This window comes from Petaurus breviceps, unplaced genomic scaffold (assembly GCF_028583685.1).
Source record: "Petaurus breviceps papuanus isolate PSGF00001 unplaced genomic scaffold, PetGlider_PUasm1.0 90696, whole genome shotgun sequence".
In the NCBI taxonomy this organism is placed as follows: Eukaryota; Metazoa; Chordata; class Mammalia; order Diprotodontia; family Petauridae; genus Petaurus; species Petaurus breviceps.
In genome coordinates, this window is record NW_027187314.1 from 4989487 (window position 1) to 5013506 (window position 24020).

General features: G+C 38.6%; 1 pseudogene; it reads left to right on the top strand.

The window, feature by feature from the left end:
- Positions 1-13051, top strand: part of LOC138144334 (protein RCC2 pseudogene) — a 66766-nt pseudogene extending 53715 nt beyond the window's left edge.
- Positions 13052-24020: the final 10969 nt, after the last annotated feature.

A 24020-nucleotide genomic window follows, 5' to 3' on the forward strand; every position in this document is an offset into this window, starting at 1 on the left:
GAGAGAGAGAGAGAGAGAGAGAGAGAGAGAGAGAGAGAGAGAGAGAGAGAGAGATTAGAAATTCAGACTGCAGGAGTCCTTCCCTAGCATTGGCCTAGTCAACATTTTTAAAGCTTAGAAGGAAACATTCATGACAATCATGATTCACTATTTTTTTCATTTTTAAATATTTTTTTAACTTCTGATTTACATCATTCATTGCCACCAGATTTTGAGTTACAAATTTTCTCGACGTTTTTCCCATACCCAATGCCCAAAATAGCAGTGCCACAGGATATCCCCTCTGCCAATGTGCTCTCTCCCATATCTTCTCCCATACCGTCTTCGACTTTTCCAGTAGGGCATGTGAATCTCTATGCCCAGTGCCTGTATAACATTTCCTAATTACAAGTAAAATAGTATTAAAAATAGTGTGTATATATATATGTGTGTGTGTGTATATATATATATATATGTGTGTGTGTGTGTGTGTGTGTGTGTGTGTGTGTGTGTGTGTGTGTATATATATATAAATAACACTTTTGATTTTTAGACTTTGAATTACAGATTCATTCCCTTCCTCCCTTGTCACCCACCCTTACTGGGAAGGTAAGAAATTCAGTAAAGGTTCTACATGTGTAGCTTATGGAATACATTATGATAGTAGATATATTATAAAAGACTGACTATATTTCCCTCCCTCCCATGCCACCTCCCACATGTTCTATACTCTATTTTGATCCCATCCCTTTTCAAAAGTGGGTGCTTCCAACTTCCCTCCCCCCCAGGTTGCCCTCCCTTCCATCATGCCCCCTCTCATCCCCTTCCCCCTTGCTCTCTTGTAGGGTGAGATAACCAATTTAGTGTGTATGTCATTCCCTCCCCGAGCCAAATTCAATGAGAATAAGGTTGACCCTTTCCCATTTGCCTACCTATAAACCATTAAATTATAAATTAATATTTTTTAATCTATGCTTGTAACTGAAATAGCTCCAAAGCCATGTTCAGGCAAGTTTCTAAAGATTAGTATTTTACTATTAGAGGATATGGGTGGGAATTATCAGGATACAGTTGTGAGATAAATGTCAGCATGACTGGTAATAACCTAGAATGCAGTGAATGACCTTAGTGTCTTTGAAACCTGACCAAACTCTATGTTCTCCACAGTACCTGCTTCAACTGCCTTCAAGGTCTTTGTAATGAATGTCCCTGAATATCCCATTCACTCTGTATATATTTGACTTTAGAAAACAGCACCACTTGATAACTCTGAGCATCCTTAATCAAGATAGGTTATCTATTGTTCACTGCTACCTTCTGATATTGGAAAAATTTAAGTCAAGAACAGCCATGGTATAGTTGACATCAGCATTTGACTAAGCATTGGAAAAAAAAAAATAGAGACTAAGTGTACATTTTCCGCTAAATCACTATATGTTCTTTGGTCAATCAGTTCCTTTCTCTCGGCTTGAGCTTCCTCACCTACAAAATGAGGGGATGGGTTGTTTAAACAGGACTTTCCCTGGGCTCTGGCTTCCACCTCCCCCAATTCATGTAAAAGGCAACTCTGAGGGAACTTTGGAGCTACAGAACCCACAAAATGACACGGAAAATCTAATCTCCCACTGAGGACAGTCCAGGACACTGGCAGGAAGTGGCCATCACAGTGCTCACGGAGTGAAGCCAAGCCCCAAGCAAGCTGGAGGATTTTACCTCAGGTCGGGCCTGACCAGGAACTGGCTGGAGGGACTACAGATCACCAGCAGCTGTGGTGGTTTCCAGAATTGTCAACCCATAGATGCTAAAGACAAAGTGAGAGGTAAGTGAAGTGTGAATTTTGGGATCCAGTAGTTGGGAGTGCCTCAGCCTTTGCCCCTGGGGACAGAAGTAGCTGAGGCACAGTGCCTGTGCAGCCACAGCCACATGGCTGCTTCAGCTCCTGTTCTACTGATTAGGGGGATCAAGTGAGCAGTCTGAGGGGTAATCGCTCTTGCTTAAACCTGCTTGAATTGCTAATCTTCCCAGTAAGGTTGAGTGACAAAGAAGGAAGTGAATGAATCTTGAATTCAAAGTTTTAAAATCAAATGTTAATATATGTGTGTGTATGTATATACATATATACTATTATTAATAGTATTTTACATGTACATGGGAAATAAGGTATACAGGCACTATGGCACAGAGATCCACTGTGCCCTACTCTAAAGTCAAAGGGGGTATGTGAGAACATATGGGAGAGAGCAGACTGGTGGAGGGGTTATGCAGTGGGATCACTATTTTGGGGTGCTGTGTAGAGGAAAACTGGGAAGAAAAATTTGTAACTCAAATCTTACTGAAATTAAAGATGTAAACTAGAAGTTAATAAAGCATTTGATAAAAAAAAATGAAATGAGGGGATATGATCAGGTGACTGCTATTATCCCTCACAGTGCTATCTTTGATGAAATGATCCTTCTATGGTAATATAAGTGCTGCAGCTTTTTGGCAATCTCTTTGGAAAATTGGGCTGGGAGTTTCAACACTCTTTTATGTTAGACCTCACTAAGATTCAGTTAAGGTACAGACCTCATTAGGCTGCCCTCATCTAGAGGTTTTGACAGTAGGTAGGAGTAGACAGGTGGCATCATAGGCAAGCTAATAACAGGAGGAAAAATCTCAAAGCATTCAAAAATGGGATATTTCTATTGAAGGCAGCCCAGAAAAAAAAAGACTACTGGACATGGAATAATAAGGAAACTGATTTTAAATCTTAGCTGACACAAAACCAAGAACTCTGCAAAGATCAGGACACTTTATACCACCCAATTTGCTTTAACCCTACTCTCTGTGCATCTATCAACCAGAGAAGCAGGGACCTTGTGGAGCAGGGCTTTGATCTCAGGTGGCACCAAAACAAATGCCAATCAATCATGGTCAGACAAATGTCAAATCCTGAAAACACTCATCCCGTCCTCAAACCCTACTTCCAGCCCACCTCATTCAGCTAACAACCAATGCTCCAGAAAAAAAAAAAAACAAAAAAAGTCCTTGCTACAGAGATTCTTAATAATACCAAATTGCTTAGTCAATAGAAATGACAATAAAGGAGATTAATTTCTTCTCTTTTGTCAATATACTCTAAAGATTGTATGCGTTGTATAACTGATTTACAGATAAAAATTCCTATACATTTCATCATAGAATGTGAGCTTCTTGAGAACAGAGACTGTTTCATTTTATTATTAATATTCCCAGAATTTAGCAAAGTTCTTTGCATATATTAAACACCTGACTCTTTTCAATTCAGTCTTTTTTTCATGCAAATCTCATTTTAATGTCTTATTTTATATTCTCATCTGCTAAATGGGGTTGATCACAGTATTTATTTCACTGATATGATCTCAAATTAGATGGTAGCTTCAAAGTGTTTGCAAACCTCAAAGCACCATAATGATAATTTAGGGAGAGAAAGGTTCTTCTTGAATGCAGAGACTGAATCTGCTATAGATTACATTCCTCTTAATATTAAATTATATGCTTTTTAAAGAAATTTTAAAACATGTTTAATTCTTATACATTTTGGAAATGTGTTTACTGAAGACATATCATTATTCACATTGGAGCTGAGACCTTATCTCTTTGCCATCTTGGGGCTTTGAAGTTGTACTAACTCATAGAGTGATCACCACATGTTAGAGCTGGTAGGCATTTTGAGATCATCATTTCTGATATTCTCATTTTAGAGATGAGAAAACTGAGGCCCAGATAGATTAAATGTTTTATTTAATGGCTCATAGTAAGTACTTAACAGAAATAGGAAGTGAGTCCAAGTGTTCTGACTTCAAGACCAGCAATCTTTTATTACATGTTATGTTGTCACTGGTCAGGAGAAAGGCTTTTCTTCCTTTTTCATTCATGGAAAATTTATCAAGTTGCAACTGCATATTAAATATTGTGTTAGACCCTGGGAAGAGAAAGATGTAGTAGGAGACCTAACACTTGTACTCAAAGAATTTACAATCTAATTGAAAACAAAAAGACAGAAATATATTTCTAAGAAACAAAGAAGGATGAAATAACTACAAAGGATAGAATCATACATAGTTTAATGACAAATTTAAGGAGGAGGCATCCCTTTCAACCAGGGAATCATTATCTATTTTCTACAGTGCCAATGACATGGAGAGATCAAAGATGTGAAAATAGGGGGAGTTGCCAAAATGGAAGCATAGAAGCAAGAAAACTCTCAGCACTCCTCCCATAACCTCCTCAAATACCTATAAAAATGACTCTAAACAAACTTTAGGGCTACAGTACCCACAAAGGAAAGAGAGCAACAAACCCCTCACTGAGGACAGTCCAGAAATCCTTCAGGAATGGTCCATTGTAGCATGCTGGAAGCAGACCCCAGCCCTGCATGAGCCCTAGTTTTAGCCCCAGGGCAACTTGTCCAGTCATGACTGGAAGGACTTAAGGAGAGTAGATCACTGACAGTTGTGGCAGTTTCCAGAATTATCAACCCATAAATGCCAAGAAGAAAGTGAGAGGTCAGGGGAATTAGGAAACAGGAGATCTGGAAGTTGTGAGGGTGTACTGTAACACCAAGGAAAGGCAACTTCCCAAGGTTTAGAATACCAGCATAGGTGCTCTCCATTTTATTCAGTGACAAACCAAGAACAGAGAAGGTCAAAACATGACATCATTCAAATTACAGCATTTACTGAGTGTGATTAAATAATCTCCAAGTACTACCCCACCCCAGGATCTTCCAATCATTCAATCAATTACAAAGTCCCTGTTCTAAATATTACTCCAGCCCTAGGCTGTACCTTCATTTAGTCCACCACAAAGCCCCTCTTCTTAAATGGAGATTAGTTTCCAAACATAAGTAAAGTACATTCACTTGTTCAACCATAGAACACAAAAAGGTCAAAAGTTCCCCACCCCTGGATCACAATTGAATCTACCCCAGAGTTACATCAAGTTTAAGCACAGCACTTAATACCCAAATGGAGGTCTTTTCTTCATCTTGACATTAGGCAAGTTCTCAGCAATCTTAGTTCCTGGGGAGACAAGGCTTAGCAAGGCCATAAGATACATTGCCAGTCCCTTCATTAATTCATCCTCTGTCTGTAGAACAGTCCTAGAACCCCTGGAAACATTAGCAAAACCCTCTCCCAGGATTTCTGTAAACATACAACAAGAAAATCCTTCTTCAGGGCTTCTGAACCAACAGAAAGGTTCCTGCAACAACAGCACTGTCCTTTACCAGTGGACAGTATTCATTCTGTCTGCAGGACAGTCTCCAGACCCCTGCAACAACAGCACTGTCCTTCACCAGTGGACAGTATTCACTCTCCGCCTGCAGGACAGTCTCAGGTCTTCTTAACCAAAAGCCAGGTTCCAGGACTTCTTCAACCACAGGACTGTCTTTCACCAGTGGACAAATCTGACAAAACAACATCAAAACAGACAGACAAAGTACCAGCAAAACAGCCATGTCTCCTCAGTCCTTGGCAGCTCTGGGGGCAGGTCACAAAAGTTCAGGGCAATTCAAAGTGTCCCCCAGCAATCCTTCTCAGTCTCTCTCTCTCTGCCTCCATGAGGTGCTGCTTCCAAAAAGTTTTTCTGCCTCTCTCTTTTCTCTCCAAATCTACGTCACCAGCTCCTCCCAGTTCAGGACTTTCTTTTCACATCAACACAATCAATTTGAAAACCAAGACAATGCAGGAGAATCATTAATTGCCATTAATATCACAGGTTATGGGATTTAAAGATCTTCCATGCCCCATTGGACTTGCTGATGTAGCAGGAAGGGGTGGGGCAAGAAGACACGGAAGCTAAGCTAGAGTTTCTGCAGTGACTGGCAGTGGCAGCGACAGCGGTAATGGTAGGGGTAGTGCAGAAGTAGAGGTGGAGGCACAAACCCCTTTTTGAGCCAGCCAGAATTTCTGCTAAGGACTCCTGCTGAAGACTGCCAGGGGCCAGAGAATGCTTCCGGGACTCTGAGTAGTTGCTGTGAGTGGGGAGAGGAAGACCTTTGCCTCAGGTAGCCTATTCTGTTTTAAAGGCTTGAGAATGTGGGTGATTTCTACTTTATCTACCTGTGCCAATTTCATAACTACTCTGATGGCTTTGACTTTCTGGTTTTAGGACTCAGTCATTTGATATTTTAATAAATGTTCTAGCTTTATCCCCCATAGAGAGAGCCTGGTATATTTTGTTATTAATAACCACATCAGCATATTTATGATTTCCATAGGCATTGTGAATATTGCATTGCTGATACATTTGGCGACGAGGATGAGATCACAAAATGTCAGGCCTCTATTTGGAAGCAGGGGGGCTTTAGAGGGAGAAATGGCTATGCCAGGATGAGAGGATTTACCTTAGTCCTCTCTAGCCAGAGAATGGGACAAAAGCACAGGAGCCTGTGAAAACTGGGAACCAAGGCTAAAAGAGGAAGAACCTGGAGATTTGGAAAGATGTTTGCAAGGAATAGCCATAGAACCAGGTAAAGAACTGGAAGAAGTGTGCAGGAGAGGCTAGGTCCTCCTAACAAGTTATCGCCTTATGTGTAAAAGTAGGGATAAGCTGCTGGAGGAAAGAGCTCAGATGGCTTGGGAGTCAGCTGGTTTGCGTAAGGATTCTTCTGTGTCACAGCAGGCAGAAGAACAAACTAGAGGGACTCATGTGGTCCAGGAACAAACTACTGTTCAATTAGCTTAAAGGAAGCAAAAAAAACTAGCAAAAGGAATGTGCATGCAGCTTTTGTACAGGCTGGGCAGAATTACCCTGACAGCTTCCAGGAGAGTGTATTTGAGGAGAATGGAGCAAGGTTAGATGATGAGTCTTCTAATGTAGAAGCTTTCCCCATATGAAGAAGAAGACAGGAGAACCACCGAGGCCAAACATAGTTGTAAGGGTTATGGGATTTAAAGATCTTCCATGCCCCATTGGACTTGCTGACATAGCAGGAAAGGGTGGAGCAAGAGGAAGTGGAAGCCAAGCTAGAGTTCCTGTGGTGGCTAGCAGTGGAGGCGATGGGGGCAGCAGCAGCAGAGGCAGTGGCAGTGCGAACCCCTTTTTTAGTCAGCCAGAATTTCTGCTAAGGACTCCTGCTGAGGACTGCCAGGGGCTGGAGCTGCTGGGAGCACGCTTCCTGGACGCTGGGTGGTTGATGTGAGTGGGGAGAGGAGGACCTGTGCCTGAGGTAGCCTGTTCTGTTTTAAAGGCTTGAGAATGTCGGTGCTTTCTACTTTGTCTCCCTGTGCCAAATTCATAACTACTCTGATGGCTTTGACTTTCTGGTTTTGGGACTCAATCTTTTGATATTTTAATAAATTTTCTAGTTTATTCCCCCATATAACAAGCCTGATATATTTTGTGATGGATAATTACATCAGCATATTTGTAATTTGCATAGACATTGTGAATATTGCATTGCTGATACATTTGGTGACCAGGATGGGATCACAAAATGTCAGGCCTCTATTTGGAAGCAGTGTGGCTTTACAGGTTGAAATGCCTATTCCAGGATGGGAGGATTTGCCTTATTCCTCTCTAGCCAGAGAATGGGCCAAAAGCACAGGGCCCTGTGAAAACTGGGAAGCTAAAAGAGGGAAAACCTGGAGATTTGGAAAGATGTTTGCAAGGAATACCCATAGAACCAGGCAAAGAACTGGCAGGAGTGTGCAGGAGAGGCTGGGTGCTGCTAACAAGTTATCACTTTATGTGTAAAAGTAGGGACAAGTTGCTTGAGGAAAGAGCTTGGATGGCAAGGGAGTCAGCTGGTTTGCCTGAGGATTCTTCTATGTCACAGCATTCAGAAGAGCAAACTAGAGGGACTCATGGGGTCCAGGAGCAAGCTACTGTTTATGTAGCTAAAAGGAAGCAAGAGAACTAGCACAAGGAATGTGCATGCAGGTTTTGTACAGGCTGGGCAGAGTTGCCCTGACAACTTCCAGGAGAATGTGTGTGAGGAGACTGGAGCAAGGTTAGATGAGGAGTATTCTAAAGTAGAAGTTCTCCCCATACAAAGAAGAAGACAGGAGAACCACTGGGGCAAAACAGAGTCCAGGGAGATAATTGAGGATTTCACTCAACAGCAGATCACTGATATATTGAATAGATTCACCCAAAGAATGGGGAGTCTTTAGTGTCTTGGATGGTAAGAATCACTAATGAAGGCACCAGAGGAATAACACTGGACAGTGAGGACTGCTTAAAATTCTGAAGTATCAGTCAGAATCCTTTTGTACACCAAGCTTTTAGGGATCACCATATGGAAGGAGGTAACAACAAAACTAATCTGCTAGCTTTAGCTGCAGAGGGATGCAAAAAGAAATATTCTACTGTATCTATGTGGCCTAGGGGAGACAGACAATGGTACTCACTTAGAGACTGTATGAGAAAGCTAAAGGAGGAGGTAATGAAAACTGCTATGATGACTGGAGATGTAAATGCATATTGTGATAGCCCCTAGGAGTTACTCATAGAAATATTATAGTGAAGAAGGCTCCTCTTGCATATAAGCACCTAATTCTGACTATATTAATTGGAGAAACAGGGCAACCTCTTTCAGAGTTGCTGGATAAGATTTCACTAATAAGCAATTTAGGGGTTTGGGAAAAAGACAAATTGCCTTGAGAGAGAAGAGTAAACAGCCAGAGTATTCAGAGACAAAATAGACCAACAAGAAGGGGACTGTTTACTGCTCTATTAAGAGCAGGGGTTGACTTTAGAAGAATAGATGGTATTCCAACTGAAGAGCTGCATAAGATCTACCAAGAAATGGTACTTAGCATTTGAATGAACAGGGAAGTAGGAACCATGCTTGCAGGTATTTCTGAATGTGAATCTTTGTATCCAAGTTTGCCTCACCTTCAGGGGGAATAGGAGATGGGCCAAGCCCCAGCCCACATAAAAGAAATATGCAGATAAGATTGCAGATCCAATATTGGTTTAACAATATATTGGAAGAATGGATCAACTACTGTGATTAGGGCACTGCTGGATACTGGGGCTGAGGCCACACTTATCTATGGAAACCCTGATAAGTTTAAACATGAAACTCCTATTACCATCACAGGTCTAGGAGGGGCTGAAATATCAGCCAGACAAGTTAAAATAACAATGAAAATTGGGCAGTCACCTAAGAAAGAATATACTGTGGTTGTTGTACCCATTCCTGAATACTTCATTGGAATAGATTTACCTGAAGGGAGATACCAATTTGCTGTGAGGAAGATAGGAATTGATACAGTTTTAGTGAGAAAAATAAAAATGGACCCAATCACTTTACCTGAACCGTCTGAAGTAATTACTTTAAAACAGTATTGTGTGCCAGGTGGGCAAGATAAAATTACCACTTCTATAAAGGAATATGTTGAAACAGGAGTGTTACTCCCTACAACCACAAGATGAAATAATACTGTCTGGCCAGTAAGAAAATCAGATGGGACATGGAGAATGACTGTGGATTATAGACAGTTGAATAAGGTGACTCCTTCTTTGTATGCTGCTGTTTCAGATACCATCACCTTAATAGAAAGGATCCAGACATATAATGGGACTTGGTATGCAGTTATTGACTTGGCAAATGACTTCTTCACCATCCCAATAGACCCTAAACAATGGGACCAATTCGCTTTCACTTGGCAGGGTAGACAATATACTTTCACCCGCTTGCCATAAGAGGACATACATAGCCCCATTATTTGTCACAGGATTGTGGCTGAACAGTTGGATGAATTAAAGCTACCTGGTGTACAGCTTACCTACTACATCGGTGATATCATGATACAGGGAAAAGTTGCAAAAGAAGTGGAAAGGATTTTGACCATTCTAATTGAGCATACGAAAAGTAAAGTGTGGGAAATTAACCCTGAAAAGGTTTAAGGACCAGCTCAAAATGTGAAATTTTTGGGTATACAATGGAACAAGGGGCTATAGGAGATTCTTCCTCAAGTTCAACAAAAGATTTGGGATTTTCCACCCCTACTAATAAGAAGGAGGCAAAAAGTTCAAAGGATTGTTTGGATACTGGAGGCACCACATTCCACATTTGAGACAGATTTTAAAACCTTTATATAGAATCACACGGAAGAAATATGAATTCGATTGGGGACTTGAGCAGAGTAAAGCTTTTGAAGAAGCCAAGGCTGCCATACAATTGGCCCTAGATTTGTGGCCCATGCAAAATGATCCAGTGGAATTGCAAGTGACTTTACAAGATGATTATGCAAACTGGAGCTTATGGCAAAAACAACAAATCCGAAATGTCCCCTTGGTATTTTAGGGTAGGAAACTCCTTTCATCTGGAGTCCAGGATACAACTATTGAAAAGCAATTGTTAGCTGCATATTGGGTTTTGTTGGAGACTGAACAACTGAATCTGGGCCATGAAGTGATATCAAGACCTGAAATCCCGATTATGATCTGGGTAATGAGTACCCCATCTTCTCACAGAATTGGACGTGCCCAAGAGGCTAGTATAATCAAATGGAAGTGGTATATTCAAAATAGAGTGAAAAAAGGCAAAAGAGGAGACTCTGCTGTACATTAATCTGTAGCAAACATAGAAATTGAGAGGAATAACAACCACTGAGTCAAAGCAACAGTGGGTACAATCCTCTGTAAAATGGAGTGAGGGATATGATGTATTAACTGAGGAACAAAAGAGACATGCATGGTTTACTGATGGGACAGTGTAATATTTGGGCCAAAAAGACATTGGAAAGCAGTAGTCTATAACCCATGTACTAGAAAGACTTTGGAAAGTACTGGGATAGGTGGAACTAGCCAATATGCTGAACTTATGGCAGTATATCAAGCCATCAAAATAGAACAAGGACAGTGTGATATATTCACTGATTCATGGGCAGTAGCTAATGGGTTCGCTACATGGACGCCCATGTAGAAAAATGAAAATTGGGAAATTCATGGCAAACAAGTCTAGGGCAAAGAATTATGGGAATATATCTGGAACATATCTTTGGTTACTGATTTGTCAGTTTTTCATGTAGATGCTCATGTGGCCCTCACCACGCCAGAACTCTCATGCCAGAACAGAATGCTCATGCTGATCAACTGGCAAAGATTGCTACTGAACATATTGTCCATACTTTGACAAAAACTGATGATCCAGTATTAGCCAAATGGGTCCACCAAACAGCAGGCCATTTGGAGGTCTAGGCCACATACCAGTGGGAACAAGATAGAGGTATTAGTATCTGTCATTCAACGTTAAAAGAGATAACAGAAGAATATCATATATTTCAATTTGAAAAAGAGTGACCTGTTCCTCGGGTAGTAACAGGAGAGATAGCAAGAGGAAAAGCCCCATCCCAAATCTCGCAAACAGATTATATTGGTCCACTGCCACTATATAAAGGATGCATATTCATATGTACTTGTGTTGACACCTATTCAGGTGTATCAGTGGCTTGTCCTTATAAGAATGCAACTCAGAAAAACACTTGTAAAACTCTAGATTTCATAAGTCTATATTCTGGAACCCAATGCAGATTCAAAGTGACAATGGGTCACATTTCAAACGCAATGAAGTGAAGTATTGTACACTAAATAATATAGAATGTATATATCATATTCCATGTTATCCAGAAGCATCTGGGTTAATTGAAAGAATGAATGGATTACTGAAAGAACAGTTGAGGAAGTTAAGTTTCAATACTTCGTATCAACATTGGAAGTATAATTTGTTCATGGCTTTACGTAATTTGAATAATAGAACATTGGGAGGAAGTACACCTCTAGCTGGAATGATGAACCCAAATCTAAAAATTAGATAACACAAACACATAAGATCCCTAATATTGAGTATTGGACCTTGAGCCACATGTCCCTGCACCGTACCCAGGAACAACTGGTTTGGTAGGGTATGATTTACATTGTTTAGAGGACTTTTGGTTGGCCAGAAAAGAAGTAAAAAAAATCTCCACTGGGATATGTATAAGATTCCCTCAAAATCACTTTGGACAGATTTTACCCAAATCAGGATTAGTAGCTTAAAAATACATGTATTGTCTGGAGTAATAGATTTATAATTATCAAGGAGAAATTGTTGTAACATTCCATAATTTATGTGTAGGGCCCATACAGAGTCATAATAATGATAGGATAGTTCAAGTGATTATCATTCCTTTAAAACAATGCCACTTGTAAAAACTGACCCTCTTTCCAAAATAACTGTCAGAGGAACTGAAGGATTTGATACTACTGATAGAATAAAATCAGCAGCTAAAGTATGGGTAAAACAAAAGCCAGATGATGTTCCCATGGCTGCAGACATTATAGCACATGGGAGGGATAACACTGTAACTATTGTTTATTCTGGAGAAGACAATTACATAGTTGTACCCTTACCTCATTTATTTTACCATGAGTGAGGCTACAATAATCTGTTTATTGTCTCTTTGCTTCTTGACTTTTTCTCTGTTCACCTTGTTTGCTAGATTTGTTTATGCAGGCTTTGTACCCTCCACCTGTAGATGCCAGATACCTTAAGCTGCATGTCACCCCCTGTCTGCAACTGTTATGTGTCACCCTTGGACCTGGAATCAAGCATATTAAGAACTGACCCCTCAAATGGGAACCCGTGGCACAGGGACAGCTCTACATCCAATTTCAGCAGCAAGTAGCCATGGAAGAAGAGACCTTCACCCCTTACCACAAGACTTTGCGGCCCCATTTGTTCAAGGTGGGGGGAATGATGGGAAGCTTGTGCTGAAGCCCCACCCTAAAATATGGCTTTCTGTGTTTATTGTGTGCTATCCTTGTTATATTGTTGTGAAATTTTGTTGAAGCTAGTTATTCCTAATGTATTTTTGCCAAGTAAGGGACATGAAAGATTTTGGGGACAAATGTAAGGGTTATGGAAGTTAAAGATCTTCCATGTCCCATTGGATTTGCTGATGTAACAGGAAAGGGTGGGGCAAGAGGAAGTGGAAGACAAGGTAGTGTTGCTGCAGTGACTGGCAGTGGCGGTGACAGCGGCAGCAGCAGCACCAGAGGCAGCGGCAGTGGTAGAGATAGTGCCAAGGTGGACGTGGAGGCACAAAAACCTTTTTGAGCCATCCAGAATTTCTGCTAAGGATTCCTGCTGAGGACTGCCAGGGGCTGGAGCAGCTAGGAACATGCTTCCTGGAGGCTGAGTGTTTTCTGTGAGGGGGCAGAGGAAGTCCTTTGCCTGAGGTAGCCTGTTCTGCTTCAAAGGCTTGGGAATGTGGGTGCTTTCTACTTTATCTACCTGTGCCAATTTCATAACAACTCTGATGGCTTTGACTTTCTGGTTTTGGGACTCAGTCATTTGGTATTTTAATAATTATTCTAGCTAAATCCCCCATATAGAGAGTCTGGTATATTGTATGATTAATAACAACATCAGCATTTTTATAATTGCCGTAGGCATTGTGAATATTGCATTTCTGATACAGGAGTGCGGTCTGGCTTTTGCCTCCAGAGGGAGAAATGGCTGAGGTGTGGTGGCTGCCGCAGTGTGCCTGCTTTAGAGCTCCTGACCAACAGATTGTAGGGGAACAAAGCAACCATTCTGAGAGGTAATTGCTCTTGCATTAACTTGCTTGCATCTGGATTGCTGTCTAAGGTGGAGGTGCTGGCATGGGTGACCAGGTGCCAGAGCACATGGAGGCTTCAGGGAGGGCAGCTAACTAATAGCTCTGGAAGCCGTGAAAACCCCTGCAATTTAGGACAAAGCTCCCCTCTCTGGAAGCACAATTCCACTGTAACAAAAATGCTCAAAAGTCAAGTAACTGAGGGTCCACATGAGCAAAAAGAAAGGAAGCAAAGCAAGCATAGCAATACTACATTGGATTGCTTTTGGGGGGCAAAAGATCAAAGCATGAAAAAGGTGGGAGAAAATAGTCAGAAACCATGCACCAAAAGTTTCCAAGAAAAATATGAAATGATTAAAGGCCATAGAGGATCTTAAGAAGGATTTGGAAACCATATAAGAGAAGTGGAGAAAAAATTGGGAAGACGAATGAGGAAGATGCAAGAAAATAATGAAAAGAGAGACAACAACCTACCTGAAGAAAATAACACCCTCAAAATTGGCTAACTAAAGTGGAAAAGAGGCTGAAAAAGGCAAAGAGGAGAAGAATGCCTTAAAAAGCCTAGAAAAGGAATATACTTTCTTCTCAGTGGTTCATGGCACATACTCAAAAATTGACCACGTTGTAGGGCATAAAAACCTCACAATTCTATGCAGTAAGGCAGAAATATTAAATCCATCCTTCTCAGATCATGATGCAATAAAAGTTATATACAATAAAGGCCCAGGGAAAGACAGACAAAATAATTTAATGGGAATTATATAATTTAATCCTAAAGAATGAATCAGTAAAACAAGAAATTATATAAAAAATCAGTAATTTCATTCCAGAGAATGATATTAATGAGATAACATACCAAAATTTGCGGGATACATTAGAGGCAGTTCTTAGGGGAAGTTTTATATCCCTGAGTGCATACATGATTAAATTAGAGAAAAGGGAGCTCAACAAATTGTGCATGCAATTAAAAAACCTAGAAAAAGAACAAATTCAAAATCCCCAATTAAATATTAATTTAAATTATTGAAAACCAAAAGGAGACATTAATAAAATTGAAATTTAAAAAACTATTAAACTAATAAATAACATCAAGGGGTGGTTTTATGACAAAACAACAAATTTGAAAGACCCTTCATCAATATGATAAAAAAGAAGGAAAAAAAAAAAACAAATTCGAAGTATCAAAAATGAAAAGGGTGAATAACTCCAATGAAGAGGAAATCAAAACAATAATTAGGAATTATTTTCCCAGTTGTATGCACATAAATTTGACAATCTTAGGGAAAATGTATGAATATTTACAAACATACAAGTTGCCCAGATTAATTGAAGAGGAAGTAAATTACTTACATAATCCCATCTCAGAAATAAGAAATTGAACAAGCCATCAGTCAGGTCCCTAGGAAATATCTCCAGGGCCAGATGGAATCACTAGTGAATTCTGTCAAATATTTAAAGAACAATTGATTCCAATACTCTACAAAATATTTTGAAAAATTAGTGAAGAAGGAGTCCTAGAAAATTCTTTTTATGACTCAAATATGGAACTGATACCTAAATGAGGAAGAGATAAAACAGATAAACAAAATTATAGACCAATCTCCCTCATGAATATAGATGCAAAAATTATAAATAAAATACTAGCAAAAAGACTACAGAAACTTATCTCAAGCATAATACATTTTAATCAGGTGGGATTTATTCCAGGAATGCAAGGATGTTTGAATATTAGGAAAACCATTAGTATAATTAATCATATCAACAATAAAACTAGCAGAAACCTCATGATCATCACAATAGATGCAGAAAAGGCTTTTGACAAAATAAAACATCCATCCCTGTTAAAAACATTAGAAAGTATAGGAATAAATGGAGCTTTCCTTAAAATAACAGGGAGCATCTACTTAAAGCCATCAGCAAGTATTATATGTAATGGGAAGAAGCTAGATGCATTTCCCATAAGATCAGTTTTGAAAGAAGGGTGTCTACTATCACCACTCTTATTCAATATAGTACTAGAAATGTTAGCTGTAGCAATTTGAGAAGAAAAAGAAATCAAAGGAATCAAATTAAGCAAAGAAGAGACCATGCTATCACTCTTTGCAGATGACATGATGATATACTTAGAGAATCCTAGAGAATCAAGTAAAAAATACTCGAGACAATAAATAAACTTGGCAAAGTTGCAGTATATAAAATAAACCCACATTAATCCTCGGCATTCCTATATATTTCCAATGAAATTCAACAGCGAGAGATAGAAAGAGACATCCCATTTAAAGGTATTGTAGACATTATAAAATCTTTCGGAACCTACCTACCAAAACAAACCTAAGACCTATATGACTACAACTACAAAACACTTTTCACACAAATAAGTCATATCTAACTAATTGGAAAAATATGATTGCTCATGGCTGGCTCGAGCTAATATAATAAAAATGGCAATTTTACCTAATTTAATGATATATTTAGTGCCATAGCAATTAATTTACCAAAAAAACCTACTTTAATAGAGCCAGTAAAAATAGTAACAAAATTCATTTGGAAGAATAAATGGTCCAGAATATCAAGGGAATTAATGAAAATAAATACCAGATTTCAATTTGTATTATAAAGCAGCAGTCATTAAAACTACTTGGTACTGGCTGAGGAATAGAGGAGTGGATCAATGGAATACATTAGGCACACGAGATTCAGAAGTGAATGACTATAGTAATCTATTTTTTGATAAACCTCCAGACCCTGGTTTTGGGGATAAGAACTCACTATTTGACAAAACCTGCTGGGAAAACTGGAATACAGTATGGCAGAAACCGGGCATAGACCATTATCTAACACCATAGACGAAAATCAAGTCTAAATGGTTCCTGATCTAGGTATAAAGGTTGATACTGTAAGGAGTCTCCTAAAGACTTGTGGAGAGGGAAAGACTTTATGACTGAACAAGAATTAGAGAACATTATAAAATGTAAAATGGATAATTTTCACTACATGAAATTGAAAAGCTTCTGTACAAACAAAGCCAATGTAACCAAGGTTAAGAGGGAGGTGGGAAATTGGGAAAGAATCTTTACACCCTATGTCACTGATAAAGGATTAATTTCTAAAATATACAGAGAACTGAGTCAAATTTATAAGAATACAAGTCATTCCCCAATTGATAAATGGTCAAAGGATATGAACAGGCAGTTTTCAGAGAAAGAAATTAAATATATCTATAAGCACATGAAGAAATGCTCCAATTTACTATTTATTAGAGAAATGCAAATCAAAACAACTCTGAGGTACCACATCTCACCAGTCAGATTGTCTAAGATGACAGAACAGGAAAATGACAAATTCTGGAGAGGATGTGGGCAAATTGGAACACTAATGCATTGCTGGTGAAGTTGTGAACTGATCCAGACTTTCTGGAGAGCAATCTGGAATTATGCCCAAAGGGCTGTAAATACATTCATACCCTTTGATCCAGCAATACCACTCCTAGGGTTATATTCCAAAGAGATCATAGAAATGGGAGAAAGACCCATATGTACAAAAATGTTTATAGCAGCTCTTTTTGTGGTAGCAAAGAATTAGAAGTTAACAGGGTGCCCATCAATTGGGAATGGCTGAACATGTTGCGGTATATGCATGTCAATGAATACTATTGTGCTATAAGAAAGGAGGAGCAGACGGTCTTCATATTTACCTGCAGAGGTTTATACAAACTGATGCTGAATGAGAAGAGTAGAACCAGGAGAAATTTGTACACAATTACAGTATATGTGTGTATATGTGATGTATATGTGATGACCAACTTTGATATACTGTACTCTTCTCAGCAATGCAGTGATATAAGTCAATCCCAAAAGATTCATGATGGAGAGAAATATGTTCATACAGAGAAAGAACTAGAAAGAACTGAGTTTATATCCAGTTGGAAGCAAAATACCAGATCTTTTTCCTTCTCTTATTTGGTTTTCTGTTCTCTTTACCATTTTTCATTCCAGCTGATACAATTCTTCTTTATAACTTGACTAATGTATAATGTGAAATTATTTACAGATCCTATACTTGACTATATGCAGCCATGGTGGAGAGGGGAGAGAGGGGGACAAAATGTGAAACTCAAGGAATTGTGGAATTCAGTCCTGTAAACTAAAAGGAAACAAACAAATAAATTAAAAAAAAAAGAAAAGAATTGTAAAGTACTTAGAAGAGTGCCTGGCACATAGTATGTGCTATAAAATGTTAGCTATTTTTATTAGGAACAAAAAAAAACCAAGGGTGCCAGATGGAAAAAGAATCTCAAAAGGTCACTGAAAAGAATGATTCCTTAAGAATTAGATTGGAGCAAATGGACCCTAGTAGCTTTATGAAAACAAGATACAATTAAACAGATCCAAACAAATGAAAAGAAAAAAAAATAGAAGGCAATGTAAAATATCTCATTCGAAAAATCGATGACCTGGAAAATGGATCCAAGAGATGTAATAAAAAAAAAAGTATTGGACTACCTGAAAACCATGATCAAAAAAATAACCTAGGCATTAACTTTCAAGAAATACCCAATGAAAATGGCCCTGATGTTTTAGAACCAGAGGACAAAAAAGAAGTTTAAAAAATCTAACCATCACCTCCTGAAAAAGATCCCCAAAAGAAAACTTCTAGGAATATTATAAACAGCTTCCAGAGTGTCAGATCAAGGAGATAATATTACAATCAGCCAAGAAGAAACAATTTGAATATTGTTGAAAAACAATCGTGATAGCAGAGGATCTGGCAGCAGCTACCCTGAGGGATCAAAGGGTTGGAATATGGCCTGTAAGGCAACAGTAGCACAGAGGCAGGCACAGAAGGCAGCAACTGTGCAGAGGCAGGCCAGGAGGAGGCCTGATCAACTCAGGGGTCAAGTTGTCCCACAAAACACAAGGGCCACTAGCAGGCCTATCACCAAAGTGCTGGGACTGGAAAGAGCAAGGTACTAACCAAATGCAGGGCCCCTGTCAAGGACATCAAATAATCCTGGGACTACCACTCGATAGCCCAGAAATAAAAAAAAAAAGCCCCCATCAACACCTCGAAGGACCAGGATGGAAGAGTGAACCCCACCTGCTCCAACCCCCACCCCCCAACCCTAAAAACATAGTAAATATTGCCCCAGGGAAAACCCTCAAAAGTAAAGGCTTGGGAACCCTAGAGGAAGGGCATGGCTAGGGCTCTGACTCAAAATGGGTAGAAGCCAGACAACTTTGGAGTCCTTATGCCCTCAGAGGGAGGAACCAAACTCAGAGGGAGAAAATGTGGACTCCACAGCCACAGCTGAAACATCAACAGGGAACAGGTCTCAAGCACAGAAAGCTGTCCTAGATGAGATCAAAAGAAACTTTGAAAACCAAATGAACAAGATAGAATACAAAAGGAATAATTCTTGTAAAATCAAAATTACAGAATTAGAAAAAAATTTATAATAAAGAAACAGCTCCTTAAAAAGAAAAGTGTATGATATAAAAAAGGAGCTCCAAAAACTAACCAAGGAAAATGATTTGCTAAAAACTGGAATCAACCAAATTGAAACAAACAACTCTATGAGGAGCCAAGAATTATTCAAACAAAACAACAAGAATGAAAAATTAGAAAAAGAGGTAAAATATCTCAATGGAAAAATAACTGACCTGGAAAACAGATCCAGGAGATCTAATCTGAGAATCATAGGACTACCAGAAAATCATGATGAAAAAATGAGCCTGGACAACATTCTCCAAAAGCACATTAAGGAAAATTGCTCTGAGATACTAGAACCTGACAGTAAAATAGAAATTGAGAGAATTCACCAGAACCCTCCTGAAAGAGATCCCAAACTGAAAAATCCTCGAAATGTTGTGGCCAAACTCAAGAACTACAATGTAAAAGAGGAAATAATTCAAGTGGCCTGAAAAAAACGATTCAAATATTAAGGAACCCCAGTGAGCATCACACAGGATTTTGAAGCCTCTACCCTGAAAGATCAGAGGCAGTGGAATACAAATTTTGGAGGGCAAAAGAGCTCGTGTTACAACCAAGGATCACCTAGCCAGGGAGACAGAGCTTATCCTTCCAGAAAAAGAGATGGTCATTTAATGATATAACAGATTTCCAGACCTTCCTGATGAAAAAGCCAGAGCTCAATGGAAAATTAACCCTCCAATTAGGAGATGAAAGAGTGACATAGAAAGGTAAACAAGGAAAACACACACAAACACACACACACACATCCTTTTATTTAATAAGAACAAACTGTTTATAGACAAGTAGAGTGTATGAGTATAAAATACACAAAATGTCATTGAAAAAGTCTTATTAAGGGCTACAAAGGGACTGCAATGGAAGAAGAGAAATGAATGAAGTAGAAAAGGGCAAATTATGCCACACAAAACAGAATAAGAACAATATAGCAGAGGAAAAGAAGGGAGATGAGTATTATATGACCTTTTACTCATTGGTTCTGATGCAAGGAGAGAATAACAACCAGTTAAGCAAAAGATGCTATGGAGAAGAGATGCAAAAGGCGTCATATTAGAGGGAAAGAAGGGAGGGTGAGGAGCTTTGCATGAGATTTGTTCCTATCACCTTTGGTGTGAAGAAGAAATCACATACTTCATTAACTTAGAAGTAAGGAGGAAGGGGAGGAAAAGGGAGGGGGGTGCTTATAAGGCAATACTGAGGGAGGAAGTGGTCAAAAGAAAAACTATTAAGGAGGGGAAAGGAGAAGGGGAGAAAAATTTAAGCATCAACAGGGGAGGGAATAGGATGGAGTGAAAGAAACAAATAATAATTATAACTGTAAATGCAGATGGAATGAACTCTCCCATTAAACGGAGGCGAATAGCAGAATGGATTAAAAATCATAATCCTACAATATGCTGTTTACAAGAAACACATCTGAAAAAGTGATACACACAGGGTAAACGTAAAAGACTGGAGTACAATATATTATTCCTCAGCTAAAGTAAAAAAAAGAAAAGCAGGAGAAGTAATCCTTATCTCATTTAAAGCAAAAGCAAAAATAGATATAATTAAAAGAGATAAGGAAGGAAGCTATATCCTGCTAAATGGCACCATTGAGAATGAAGAAATATTATTACTTAACATTTATGCATCAAGTGGTACAGCATTGAAATACTTAGAGGACAAGGTAAAGGAATTAGAGCAAGAAATAGACAGCAAAACTATACTAGTGAGAGAACTTAATGTCCCCCTCTCTGAACTTGATAAATCCAACCTCAAAATAAACAAGAAAGAATTTAAGGACGTTAACAGAATTTCAGATAGGGTAGGTATGATTAATTTCTGAAGAAAACTGAAGGAATATACTTTCTTCTCAGAGGTTCATGGCACATACCCAAAAGTGACCAAGTTCTAGGGTATGAAAACCTCATAATTCTGTGCAGTAAGGCAGAAATATTAAATGCATCCTTCTCAGATCATGATGCAATAGAAATTATATGCAATAATTGGCCATGGAAAGACAGATTAAAAATGAATTGGTAATTAAACAATGTATTCCTAAAGAATGAGTTGGTCAAACAAGAAATTATAGAAGCAATCAGTAATTTCATTCAAGAGAATGATAATAATGAGAAACATACCAAAATTTGTGGGATTCATTAAAGGCAGTTCTTAGAGGAAATTTAATATCCCTGAGTGCATATATGATTAAATTAGAGAAAAGTGAGTTCAATGAATTGGTCATGCAATTGAAAAACCTAGAAAAAGAACAAATTCAAAATCTCCAAATAAATACTAAATTAGAAATATTGAAAAACAAAGGAGAGATTAATAAAAGTTGAAATTAAGAAAACTATTGAATTAGTAAAGAAAACTAAGAGCTGGTTTTATGAAAAAACAATGAAAAGATTGATGGACCTATAGTCAATATGTTAAAAAAAGAAGAAAGAAAAAGCCAAATTATGTGTATCAAAAAGGAAAAGGGTGAATTGACCTCCAATGATGAGGAAATCAAAACAATAATTAGGAATAATTTTTCCCAAATGTATGCATATAAATTTGACAATCTTAAGTAAAAGGATGAATATTTACAAAAACACAAGTTGCCCATATTAACTGAAGAGGAAGTAAATTACTTAAATAACCCCATCTCAGAAAGAGAAATTGAACAATTCATCAGTCAACTCCCTAGGAAAAAATCTCATTTTTGCAGTAGGTAGGGGGGAAATGGGCAGAAAATTTGTAACTCAAAATCTGGCAGAAATGAATGATGTAAATCAGAAAAAACAACTATTATACACACACACACACACATTTAAACATTTGGTTTTAAGACTTTGAATTCCAGATTCATTCCCTTCCTCCATTTTCAGACACCTTTACTGGGAAGATAAGCATATCAGGATAGGTTGTACATGTGTAGGTAATGCAAAACGATATCATAGTGGATATATTATAAAAGAATGACGATATTTCTCTCCCTCCTATCCGACCTCTCACTTGTTCTATTCTCTAGTTTGATCCCTTCCTTTTTCAAAAGTGTGTGCTTCCAAATTCCCTCATCCCAAACCTGCCTTACCTTCCATCATCCCCCCCTCTCATTCCCTTCCCACCTACTGCCTTGTAGGGTGAGATACCCTAATTAGTGTGTATTTCATTCCCTCCCCAAGCGAAATTCAATGGGAATAAGTTTGATCCATTCCCTTTTGCCTTCCTATTCTTCCCCTCCATTGTAACCATTTTCCCTTATATCTTCTACAGGCCATAATTTACCCTATTCTGTCTCTCCCCATCACCTCTCATTATATTCCACTTTCCCCTCTTAATTTCCCCTTTTAAGTATCTTCCCTTCCTAATAAATTGGTCCTGTGTTATCTATCTATGTAAACCTGTAAACATATATACACACATTTCCCTATGTATTCATATGCCCATTTACCCTCATATATAGACATATGTATATTTCTATTCCCTTAAACTATTTTCATAATGAGAAAGGTTTCATCAATTACAATTATTGTTTTTCCATGTAGGAATGTTAATAGTTCAATGTTGATAAGTTCCTTATGATTTCTTTTCCCTATTTACCTTCTCATGTTTCTTGTATCTGAATGCCAAATTTTCTATTCAATTCTGGTTTTTTACATCAAAAATGCTTGAAATTCCTCCATTCCATTGAATTACCATTTTTCCCTGAAACATGATAGTTTTGCTGGGTAGGTGATTTTTGGTTTTAATCCCAACTCCTTTGACCTCCAGAATATCCTATTCCAAGCCCTTAAATCCCTCAGTGTAGAAACTCCCAGATCCTGGGTTATGCTGATTTCGTTTTCACGATATTCAAATTATTTCTTCTTGGCTGCTTGTAACATTTTCTCCTTAATCTAAGAATTCTGCAACCTGACTATAATATTCCTAGAAGTTTTCTTTTAGGCATCTTTTTCAGGAGGTTATCAGTGGATTCTTTCAACATCTATTTTGCCCTCTGGTTCTAAAATATCAGGGCAGGTTGTTTTAGAACTTCCTGTAGCATAATTTTTACATTCTTACTTTGATCATGGCTTTCAGGTAGTCCAATAATTTTTTAATTATCTCTCCTGGATCCATTTTCCAGGTCAGTGTTTTTTTTTTCCATAAGGTATTTCACATTGCCTTCTATTCTTTCATTTTTTTGATCTGTTTAACAGCATCTTGATTTCTCATAAAGTCATTAGCTTCCATTTGCTCCAATCTAATTCTGTAACAATGATTCTCCTCAGTGAACTTTTGAGATTCTTTTTCTATCTGGAAAATTTAGCCTTTTAATGCATTCTCCTCATTGCCTTTTTGAGCATCTTTTGCCATTTGAGTTAGTCAATTTTTTAATGTGTGCTTTTCCTCAGTCAGGCTGTTGACTCTCATTCCATAATTTTCTTGCATCATTTTCATTTCTCTTCCCAATTTTTCCTCCATTCTCTTATCTGCTTCTTAACGTCCTCTATGGCCTGTAACCAACTCGTATTTTCCTTTAGGGCTTTTGGTGCATGAGTTTTGACTTCACTGTCTTCCTCCTGTTCCATGCTTGGCTCCTTTTTTGTCCCTAAAATAGGAGTCTAATGCTGAAATCTTCTGTCTTCTTTGTTTCCTTTGCCTTGTCATGTGGCCCTCAGTCACTTGACCCCTGTGCTTTTTGCCAGAGTAGGACTCTGCCACCAGTCAGGACAGCTTTTGTCCCAAATGATGGGTTTTTCTAAGCTGCTGGAGCTATTAGATGGGTGCCCTCTCTGAGGCTTCCACATGCTCTGGCAAGCTGGACACACACCCCAGGACCTCTACCCTAGACTGCAATCCAGATCCAAGCAGGTTAAAGACAGAGCTATTACCACTCATATTGGTCTCTTGTTCTCCCTACATTCTGCAGGCCAGGAGCTGAAGCTGCCAGTTGTGCTAGCTGGCTGTGCCTGGCATCTTAGTTGCTTCTCACCCCTGGAGAAAAGCCAAGATACTCCCACTTAC